This window comes from Henckelia pumila, chromosome 2 (assembly GCF_033568475.1).
Source record: "Henckelia pumila isolate YLH828 chromosome 2, ASM3356847v2, whole genome shotgun sequence".
Classification (NCBI taxonomy): domain Eukaryota; kingdom Viridiplantae; phylum Streptophyta; class Magnoliopsida; order Lamiales; family Gesneriaceae; genus Henckelia; species Henckelia pumila.
The window spans coordinates 87,622,519-87,633,808 of NC_133121.1; the positions used below are offsets into that span (position 1 = coordinate 87,622,519).

General features: G+C 31.3%; 1 long non-coding RNA gene across 1 annotated transcript; it reads right to left on the reverse strand.

The window, feature by feature from the left end:
- Window positions 1–4,975: 4,975 nt before the first annotated feature.
- On the reverse strand, window positions 4,976–5,841 carry LOC140885177 (uncharacterized). Its single transcript, XR_012150828.1, has 2 exons — window positions 5,722–5,841; window positions 4,976–5,617 (listed from the first exon to the last, which is right to left on the reverse strand). It is a non-coding gene; the product is annotated as an uncharacterized lncRNA (long non-coding RNA).
- Window positions 5,842–11,290: the final 5,449 nt, after the last annotated feature.

Below are 11,290 nucleotides of genomic sequence, written 5' to 3' on the forward strand. Positions count from 1 at the left end.
GACAGTTGAATGGATATTCGGGGAAAATTGATATATTGGTCATATAAGTTTACCATTTTTGGATTTTGATCCGATATTTTTGTCATCTTTAATTTATGTTCACTATCTTTAAATTGTTTAGAAATTTGGTCCTTTTTTAAACAATTTGCTGAAGTGGCATGTTTTTTCCGTGACAATGAAGATTTGAGTTGGTGTTTTAGCCACATCACATACACATGTGGAATTTAATATACACAATAATTAATTATGCCAGAAAAACTTAAAACCCTTTCATATCTTATATGCATAGAACGTAAGCAATCCATTTTGTTTTCCACTCTCGACAAATCCTAAAGGTTTAAGAAGAAGAGAAGTAATTCTACACGATAAGATAATTTGTTTTACAAAAATGCGGATTCGAGCTGTAGCCGATCTTCATCTACCACCACCGAAATATGGTATGAAATGTTTAATCTTTATGTGTTTTTATTTTTTGTGTTTTTTCGCTTTCATTTGCATCGATCCTTATTTTGAATTTAATCATTCTCTCGTTCATCTACATGATTCTTGTTTGTTATATGGAAATTATTTTTTGTTTTTTCTTTAATATAATATTCATTGTTTTAATGTGTATGCAGATCCAAAAACAATGCTATTTACTGTGGTTATTCACTATGGAGGCGAGTTCCACGTGGGAGATCTTCCAGCCTATGTAGGTGGTCATATAAATAAGTTTGATTACTATGATTTCAATATGTTAATGTTGCAGTACTTTAAAATGGTTGCTGAACATGGGGGTGTAAAGCATCCAATGAGATGTTATACAAATGATGATATTGATTTTATAGTGATCGAAAATGACAAGTATTTGAAGATAATCTGTGAAAAGAGATTGAAAACTTCTAGAGAAGTGGACATATACATTGAGGAGGGGGAACATGATATTATTTTCAATAGATTTGCTGCCATTAAGGATTCATGTTTCGGTGAGCAAGGGAACACAAATAAAAGTGATGAAAATGGAAGTGATTGGGCAGAGGTTGAAGATGAAAATGTTCGAGAAAGTGAAAGTGATGAATTTAGTGACAGTTGTTATGACGACGAAGATGATGATACATTGTTCAATACAAATGTTGATATTGGAGTAGAATCAATTGGAGATCAGCAATTAAGCATCGGGATATTAGACGATTCCATGATTGGTGAGTCAGGTGACGAGAATTTGAATAGTAGTGAGGATGATTTGAAAAGTAACAATGGTTCGGATAGTGAAACAGAGTCACAGAGATTTCCAGTCTTCAACCATTTGGAGAAATATGATCCTACTTTTAAACTTGGAATGGTGTTTTGCACAAAAAAAATAGTTGAGGAGTTCCATACACTCACAAACTATTAAAGAAAAAAGGAACATAAATATTACGAAAAATGACAAGACTAGAGTTCATGCAAAGTGTGCAGACAAAGAGTGTGGTTGGAAGCTCCATGCATTGAAAATTCTAGGTGAATTTCAGATTAAAAAGTATGTACCTATGCATACTTGTGGGTCGAGTTTCTTTGTGAAAAATTTGAAATCTAGTTGGTTGTCTAAAAAATATGCAAACAAATTCAGCTCTGATCCAAAAAGAAATGTCAAGGGATTCAGATTTGATGCAATTGCAGATTTGAGATGCAATGTTTCTTACTATCAAGCTTATATTGCCAAAAGAAAAGCTGTTGACCAAGTACAAGGCCCGGCTGATGAACAATATTCTCTTGTATGGGATTTTGCAGATGAGGTGAAAAGAGCTAACCCTGGTAGTACTGTTGTTGTAGGCACGGATGACTCCACCGGGCTAAGTAGATTTGATAGATTATATTTGTGCTTAAATACCTTGAGAGAAGGATTTTTGGCAGGTTGTAGACCTTTCATAGGGATTGATGGATGTCATTTGAGAGGGTCAAGTGCTGGAGTTCTTTTGACAGCTGTAGGTGTTGACCCAAACAACAACATTTTTCCCATTGCATATGCTGTGGTTATGAAAGAGACTGGAGAAACTTGGGGTTGGTTTTTGTCTTTGCTAAAGTTGGAATTCAAAATCGAGAGGGATTATGAATGGACCTTCATGTCAGATAAACAGAAAGGCCTTATCCAAGCAATGCGAGAAGTCTTTCCCAATGCTGAACACAGGTTTTGTGTTAGGCATATGCATGCCAACTTCCGAAACGCTGGTTTTAGGGGACAAGCATTCAAACATGCTGTGTGGGAGTGTGCTAGGGCATCAACTATTAATGAATTTGATAGAAAAATGAAAGAACTCAGAGAACTCGATGAAAATGCCTACCAATGGTTCAATGATAAGACACCTACTCAGTGGAGTAGATCACACTTTCAAGAATTTCCTAAATGTGACATGCTACTTAATAATGGATGTGAGTCTTTCAACAGTGTCATTTTGGAAGCAAGGGAGAAACCATTAATTTCTATGTTGGAATGGATACTGGAGTATTTAATGCAAAGAATGCAAACTAATAGAGATAGAGCTCAAGAGAAGTGGAAAGGGATACTTTGTCCCAAGATTGAAAAAATCATAGAAAAGACAAGTAAAAAAGTTGGAGATTGTCTTCCTATTAAAGCTGATGCATTTCATTATCAAATTTCATGCTTTGATGCACTTGGAACCAAATATAGTGTAGATTTGAAAAATCATACCTGTGGATGTAGGAAATGAGAATTGTCTGTAATTCCATGCAATCATGCTTTATGTGCTATCTACACACAAAGGCTGGATTACCATGACTTCACACATCCATATTACAGTGTTGAGACCTATAAAAAAGTGTATGCTCCTGTTATTATACCTATAAATGGTAGGCGTGAGTGGCAAGCTTCTAACTATATTTCTCCACTTCCACCAATATTTGAAAAAAGTGTTGGTAGGCCTAAGAAAGCAAGAAGAAGGGAAAGTGATGAACAACCACAAAAGAGAAGAAAGAGAAATAAGGGTAAACCGCAGTTGATTGAAAATGCCAATAAGATGAAACGACAACAACATACACTCAAGTGTAGTCGGTGTGGGGCCGAAGGCCATAACAAGAGAACTTGTCCTCCCACTGGTGTAGTAAAAAATCTGACATATGTGGAAACAGGACTTGATGAAGAGGAACAAATTCAAAGTCAATTTACACAAGATATATCACCAGTTGGGCCAAAAAAATTGCAGGTATGAATATTATTAAATTATCATTGATATATTATCATGATTAATAGTCCATCATGTTTCCTAAGTGTTACACATGAACTTGATGATCTAGGTGAGGAGGAAATCGTCTCTCCATAAGGATGTACTTATTGGACAATCCTCAAGTTCTTTTGATATGTTAAATGTAAGTAAATATGATAAAATTTTGTTTATAAATTTCAGTTTAATAGTAATTTTAATTTTCAACATACTATCATGGTATTTTTAATTAGAATTTTATCTTATCGACACTTGCAGGTGTTTGGTGATGCATCTACGGCTGTAACTATGAACAAAACAAGCATATCATCTCAAATTGAAACTGAAATCATGAACGCTGTAATTAATTAGTAATCTGATATTCATCTATATATTTTTAAATTAATTGTGTTAACACTATCTTTTTATTTGTTATTGAATAGGTTAAAAATAATGCCAGTACACTCCAAACAACTTTAGCTTCAGGGCGACACTCAAATTCCGCTAATGATGTTGTCCCACCACCTTCAATGTATGCTCAGTTCCAGCAATGCCAGAATCCAGCAAATAAAATTAATATACGAGCACCTGCACATTTTATTGGAGGTCCAATACCAAGAAACAATATGCATCCATTCAAAAGCTCCAATTTAAATGTTGCTGAAGGAGGAAAACATTTCGGGGAACTATCAAACTCACCTTCGTTACAGTTAAGAAACAAAAATGCATCCGGAGTTGGAAAAGACAAAGGGAAGAAGAAGATGCTTTGATTAGGTTGTTTATGGTCACCTAATATTCGGTTTTACTTTTGTTATTTTGAGCATTAGATCAAAATTATGTTTGAACAATCTTTTGTCATGGGTGAACAATATCTTGTAATGGATTTAATCTTTTTTGCTTATGAATCTAATTTTTGAATCCATTATGTTTGAATGAATCCGAGCAGTTTGAATTTACCTTTAGAAAAGCCTGTTGTAGTTTGTGTTGATGTTTTGGGCTGCCATTTTGCATCATTTATTTAGTTTTAGTTTCTTTTATAAGTCCAAATCGATGTTTTCTTTGTCATTGATTTCTTTGTGTTGATATAAAATGATTCAGACTTCAGTTTACTTTAGTTCTGAATCTGCATATGTAGTGTAAAAATGGCATAAAGCAACATTTGAACTGTGAATTTTTTTGTTCTTGGAGTGATCTAAAATTTACTTAGGTTGTAGACTGTTAGGTGTTTTTTTTTGTTTTTCTTTTTTAAAAGATGCAAGCCGTGGGAAAACTAGGTAGCTATATAATATGGTGTTATTAGGAAATAATCTATTAGACAGAATCTTTGGTGTTATTAGGACAAAATATTTGGAGAGTGCAGATTGAAACTGGTTCAAAGTAATGAAGATGTGCCACATAAGTATATTTGGAGGGATACTGAACATGGCTCCATTCATATCACTGCAACTTTGACCGGTGAAATCCCAGTTATTGATTTGAGCCATTTGATTTCAGCAGCAGCAGCTACCATGGATATTCCAGAACTTAACAAGCTTTAGTCTGCTCTTATTACATAGGGCTGCTTCCAGGTTTCAGTTTTTGTTTTATATAATATACAGTTAACTAGTGTGCTTTAGATTCTTTATTTGATTTGTTTGTTTCATTGACTTTATGACTAAGAATTTGATCTTTTTAAAAAGTAAAATTTCAAAAAGTAAAAGGAGTGCTATTTTGCGGTCATAAGTTTCACGCCAAAAATTGTATTAAAAATGAGAATCAATAGCACCAAAGAAAAAAAGTGTATAAAATGAAACAATAAATTAAATCTCAATACTCATTCTCATTTGAATCACGGCCATCAATAATCGATGTAATGATACAAGTTTATCCATCCACTCAAGATCACTCAAATTTACAGAGTATAAAATCGATTGCCCCAATGCTAAGCATTTCACTACTTTGACATCAAAGTTTTTGACCAATACAAGAGATTTGCATAAAAAAAACATTGACAATAGAAAACCAAGCTCCATAAAAATATTTGTAATATTTCTTGAGCCCTGTATCAAAGTTCAGTTCTTCAACTTCTGGAACTGCTTAAACTGATTTCCTAACCAACTTTGGTGAGGTTACTGGCAAGTTCTTCAACTTCTGAAACTGCTTAAACTGATTTCCTGACCAACTTTGGTGAGATTACTGGCAAGTTTATTCATAATTATTTCCCACTCCTACAGCTGCAGCAATGCTATCGTTTTGATCTCATGATGTCGTCTCCACATCCTCTGAATTCGAGGAAAAAAAAGATACTAAAAACCCAATAAACAATAACTCAATTTCATTTTCAAGATATTGAATCAAGTTCTGGTGTAGTTCCAAAGCTCACTCTTGGTTAACCTTCTCCAGTAATGCATCTCTCGCATACCAAATTCTCAGAAAAAGACTATTAAAATCAGAGGAGAAACCTATTAAAATCAAAACGAGATTGGACCAAAAAAATCAGAACAAGACAATTAAAATAAATACAAGAGAAACCTATAATCAAAGAATTGAAAAACAAGAACATCACCCTCCAATTTCGGCAACCATGGAACCGGAGTAATCTCGTGTAAAATTTCTTCTCTTCCTCTTAGAAATTTAGGGATTTGTGGAGAGAAAGAAGGGATTTTCTTATGTGGATGTGTATGAGAGAGTCGGGAGGGTTTTAAGTTTTTCTGCCTAATTTATATGACTTGTATATTAAATTCCACGTGTGGTTGTGACGTGGCCAGAACACCTATTCAAATCTTCATTGTCAATGTCAACTCAACAATCTTTATAGAAAAAGGACCAAATTTCTAAATAAATTAAAGATAGTGGACTTAAATAAAAAATGACAAAGATAGCGGACCAAAATCCAAACATGGTAAATTTATAGGACCAATTTATCAATTTTCCCTGGATATTCGTATATATATATATTGGTCAGAATAATTGTTATTTAGTCAAAATGCATTAGCTTGTTTTGACACTCTAATCATTATACAATCAAAATTAATTTTGAACTTAATTAAAATTTAATTAATTACCCGATTTTGATATGATATATTTAGGTATTGTTTGGTTTGATGTATTATTAATCTATGTATAATTTATCCCAATTAATTTCGCTTTATTTTCGCCATATTATTTATCTATTTATTAATTAATAATTTTACATCAATTAAATCAAATAAATTACAATCTATCCATCAAATCAAATAATGTATTAACTATTTTTTCTTATTTATTTTTAATTTACATTATATTACTTATCTATGGATTATTTATCCTATCACTCAAACCAAACGGTACTTTTATTATAACATAAACTTTTTAATTCACTAACTTTTAATTAATCGGTGATGTTGGGTTAAGATTACGGTTATAATCTTAGTTAATTCACAATAATATCAAAATTATCAGGCAATTTAGTCATATATGACCTTATCTTTTCTTAGCCACTGTATATTTTCTTATTTATCAAATAACATAATTAACTTTGTGGCATTTGATGTCTTTTTATTTACGAAAAAATCATCCACCTGTAAAATTGATGTATTTGTTACGTTTTGGTCTATTTATTTATGAAAACACTGTATTTTTTAATTTTACAATTTATTTTTTTTCGTATTTTTTCTTTTTTCTTAAAAAAAACACGGACTTTACAAGAATACAACGCTTGCACGAGAGTAATAGTTTATTATTAAACAATACCATACAATTTCATATTTTAAGTTATTGATTTTATATAATTTAAAATTTTATACATTAAAAACAAAGAATATTAAACTAATTAATACTCAAATAAATATATGTACTTGCTTAGTCATATCTTATGTTACTATATCTTACTATATTATTAAAGAAGAGCACCATTTAGTAAGCGAATTAAAACTAATTTAGTGTCAAAGACGAAATATTTAAAATATCCTTAAAAAAAATAAAATCTCTATCTCTATCTCTATTTTAAACTTTATTTGTCCATGATTTTCTCCATTTTTGTGTCTTCATCTTATTTTAAAATTTAAATTGATTTGAAACAAAAAAGTACTATATATATAAAATAAATAATATTCACATTCTAATCACACGCAACGCGTGTGCACGCGACTAATATTTAATTAAAATTGATATGATATATTAACTAGTTTTCAATTAATTTAAAAAATCTAAATAAAAATTATAAATATATCATCATCTATAAAATATTAACGATTTTAAAAATTATAATTTTATCTTCATCTATAAACATTAATAATGTTAAAAAAATATATAGTAATTAATTTATATATAATTTATCTATAATTATCATATTTTATTTGCTTTTAATTTTTTTAATCATTATATTATCTTTTAAACTTTTTAATATTTAAATTAGCATGTCAATACTAAAAACAACACAAAAAATAATTAACTATACATGCATCGTGATATAGTAGGCGCTAGTATTTATTCGAATTGTCATATATAACTTAAATATTTTGAAATTCATTTTAAAAAAAAAAAACATTTTTGGTCTATTGATGAGAGCTTCTGTCAGTGTTGGGAGGCATATGTTCAAAACTTGGTGGTGAACGAATTATGAAAAAAGTAGTCATTGAACAAGATAAAATCGAAGCTTCGTTTTTATTAAAAATATATATATTTTTATATTCATAAAAAAATTATTTGTGATTTTTAATATTTAAAATTAAAATTTAATTAATAGTGTTTATTAAAAAAAAATTTTGTTTTACAAGTATTGTAAATAGGTCTTTTGAGAACACTGGTGATTTGTCAATTGGATTCAAGTGCTCATTAAACCTAAAACATCTGTCTCATCTTACCTACCTTATTAAAATATTTCATATTTAACAATATATATTTTAATTTTATTATTTATAACAAAACATAATGGTTTGTAACATTTGGTGTCAAAGTTATTTCACATAAAATTAATGGCTAATATTATCTATACTCCATATTTTACTAATCGTACTCTACAATTAAAATTAATTACTACAATTGATAGGATCAAAATGCGTGTGTAGAGGGGGGTAAATACACACTTTTAAAAAGTTTTGAGCTGCAATAGCTCTTTCTTAAAATGTTCAAAAATAAACCAAGCACCGATAAATTATATCGAGTTTGGTTAGAAAATCAAGCGGAAGACACTCAACATAATCCTTTAAAAAGCCGATTAAGCATTTTGGAAATCGTTTGAAAAGATTGCAATTTAAGATAATAAAAATAGTTTAGTTGAATCATTTTAATTATCAAACACTTTGTATGAAACATTTTGGTACTTTAAAAAATATATAAAATGCTTCAACAAATCATCCAAAAACAACAACAATAAGTAAATGCAATAAAGTAGAGATGCACGAATTTGTTTATGGATGTTCGGGGCTCAATCTCCTACGTCACCCCTTCTTCCTCCTCGAAAAGATCCACTAGAACACTTTGATTAGTACACAACTTTGTACAAACCCATTTCGAATTAGGACTTATCACTTGTCTAATCGAAACTCCTAGCACACTCTCGATTGTAGGCTTCAACCTCACAATCCGCATAATGTTTAACGTCTCTTATGTCAAGACTACAAGCACAATATTTAATATCTTTGTGTAAAGACTCTCGCTCAACTAATCTTTACAAATCATCTCTCATATGTGTGTGAGTGAGTTGAAGTGTGAAGAACTTGATTGTGAAGGCTCAAGAAATCTGTTGTGTTTTTCACATTAAGGGCAAGCCCTCAACTAGTTGATGAATCTATTTAGATGCCCTTCTTCTTTCTTTTTTTTCTGAATGATGTTGTATTTATAGCCTCTAAGAGAGATATACATGTTAGACACAAGAATATGACCATTAGTAAAGGTCTTGTACTGTTTCTGTCATTTAAACAATCATATTTGTGCTTCTAGCCACTTTCTTCATCTTCTGCTGATTTTGGGCTCTACTGGTGCAGTAGCTACTGGTCGTCTACTGGTTTCATCCGCTACTGGTCGCCTCGGCTACTGATTTTGATTGGCTACTGGTTCGAACTCTGCTGCATTTCGGAGTCTACTGCTTTTTTGTACTTCTGTTTTCCGCAATGTTGTTTTCAATAGCAGGTTATCTTGCTTATATCTCTTGATTCATTAATTTATTGGGCAAAGTGATGAACATGAAAGTTGTAGTTCTTTGTCTTTCCTTTTCATAAAATCAAGAATCATTTGATTTCAAGTTTTTACGAGAGAGATATGCTCAAAACACTCAGCTGTGTAAGAAATTCTGCTCTGCAGAATTTCAGTGCAGAACCAGATTCTTTAGTGCAGTTTATCAGCTCCTTATACTCCGATTCAGACTTTTCCTTCTGAATATGATTTGTAGATAATTGTTGTATCTTCGTAATGCATGCTGAATCATTTCATTTGGATAATCGAGCTGCAAGATATGGCCCAAATACCAAAACTGCTCAATGGCTACTGGTTTCTGTTTTAAGCTCATCCGGTTCAGTTTCAATAGCATCTTTAGAAAGCAGTTTGATCTAGATAACATCCGATTTTGTCCAACTGGTCTGAGATATGACTTGAAGTTTTTTGAGTTGGTTGTTCAGTAGTTTTGACCGCTGGTCATTTGGATCATCGAGCTATGATATATCATCAAAATAATTTAGCTCGCCAGAAACTAAAGTGTGCTGGAATTTTGTTTCACAAGCTTATCACTTCCAAAATGTGATGTATGAACTGCACACTTAAGTAACTATATTAAAAACATAATAACAAGTTTTGTTATCATCAAAATCAAGATTGTTTGTATTTCCGGACTCAACAACAATCATAAAAAATACTAATAACATATATTTTTTCATAACTAAGAATTACAATATCCATTTTAAAATTACCGTTATGGCTTCACTACAATAAAAAAATTTGATCGATATAGTTTTTTGCTTAAACTAGTATTGATTTTAATATATATATAATCTGCTACTTATTTGCATCTGAAACTAATTTTTATGTATTATTCAGATGATAAAAATCAAAATGATATTTAAAATAACATAAAAGAACTTGTTAGATCTCATAGTTTTGGTGATTTTATTGGATAGATTTAGCTGTCTTGTATTGAAATTGTAATACAGGTACTCGATCGCTCATTTTGAAGATTCGTCACCCGGTCTCAAACAGCTTCAGTTCTCTCGCCCGCTCAAGACCTTTACAAGATCTATTCGCCCACCCTGGTAGTAGATAGCTCACTCGACCGGTCATTCTACTTAAGATTATTTGTAAACGGTCAAAAAGATTTCTTGTGATTCAAGCTTCACAACTTATAGTGTCCATTACACTATCAGAAAAGTTGGTTGTCAAGACATGCACAACTAACAAAGTATCAGAAAATCAGAATCTTTTTTCGAAATGCATACTGCAACATTTGCACACAGGAGTTGTGTGGGACCGTTGCCTTCTATATTTGGAGAGATCTAAATCTCGCATTTATTGAAGTGTACCTTAGCTTATATCAATAAATGACGACAACAACAATGTTTTTGCATTAATGCAAAAGACACTATAAATAGAGAATGCATAAGGTATATCCAACTATCAAGAACTGAATTTGACAGACTCTCTCTCTCTCTCTCTCTCTCTCTTGCATTCTTAGATACTTTGAGTACACAAAAAACGATATCATTATTTGCTAAAAGTAACCCTCGCTTATCAGACATATATCAGATATTCAAAGATCAACCAAATGTTTACTTAAGTCACTCGACCGCTCAAGTCAGAAGGCTTTTGTACAAAGAGTTCGATAGTTTGGATCTAAGGATTCAAACATTTGTTACTGTGTTTGTTATGTATTAGGAGTTTCGATTTAAGCAGTGTATAAGTCCTAAGATTGAAGTGAGTTGTTACAAAGAGTTGTAAAAGCAAATTTTTATAGTGAATTCCTTCTTTTAAGTGAAAGAAAAAGAGAAGTAGAAGAATCCATCCTTCGAACTTTCATATCTCTTGTGTCCTTTACTCTTTGCATCTTATGTTATCTTGTTGATATCTTCTCGAATTGAGTATAAATATTAATTGAAAATTATCGAATTGTTTCTACACTTTCTGTGGTTCGGGTATTTTCAAAAGTTGAGAACTTGGGTTAGTTGGCT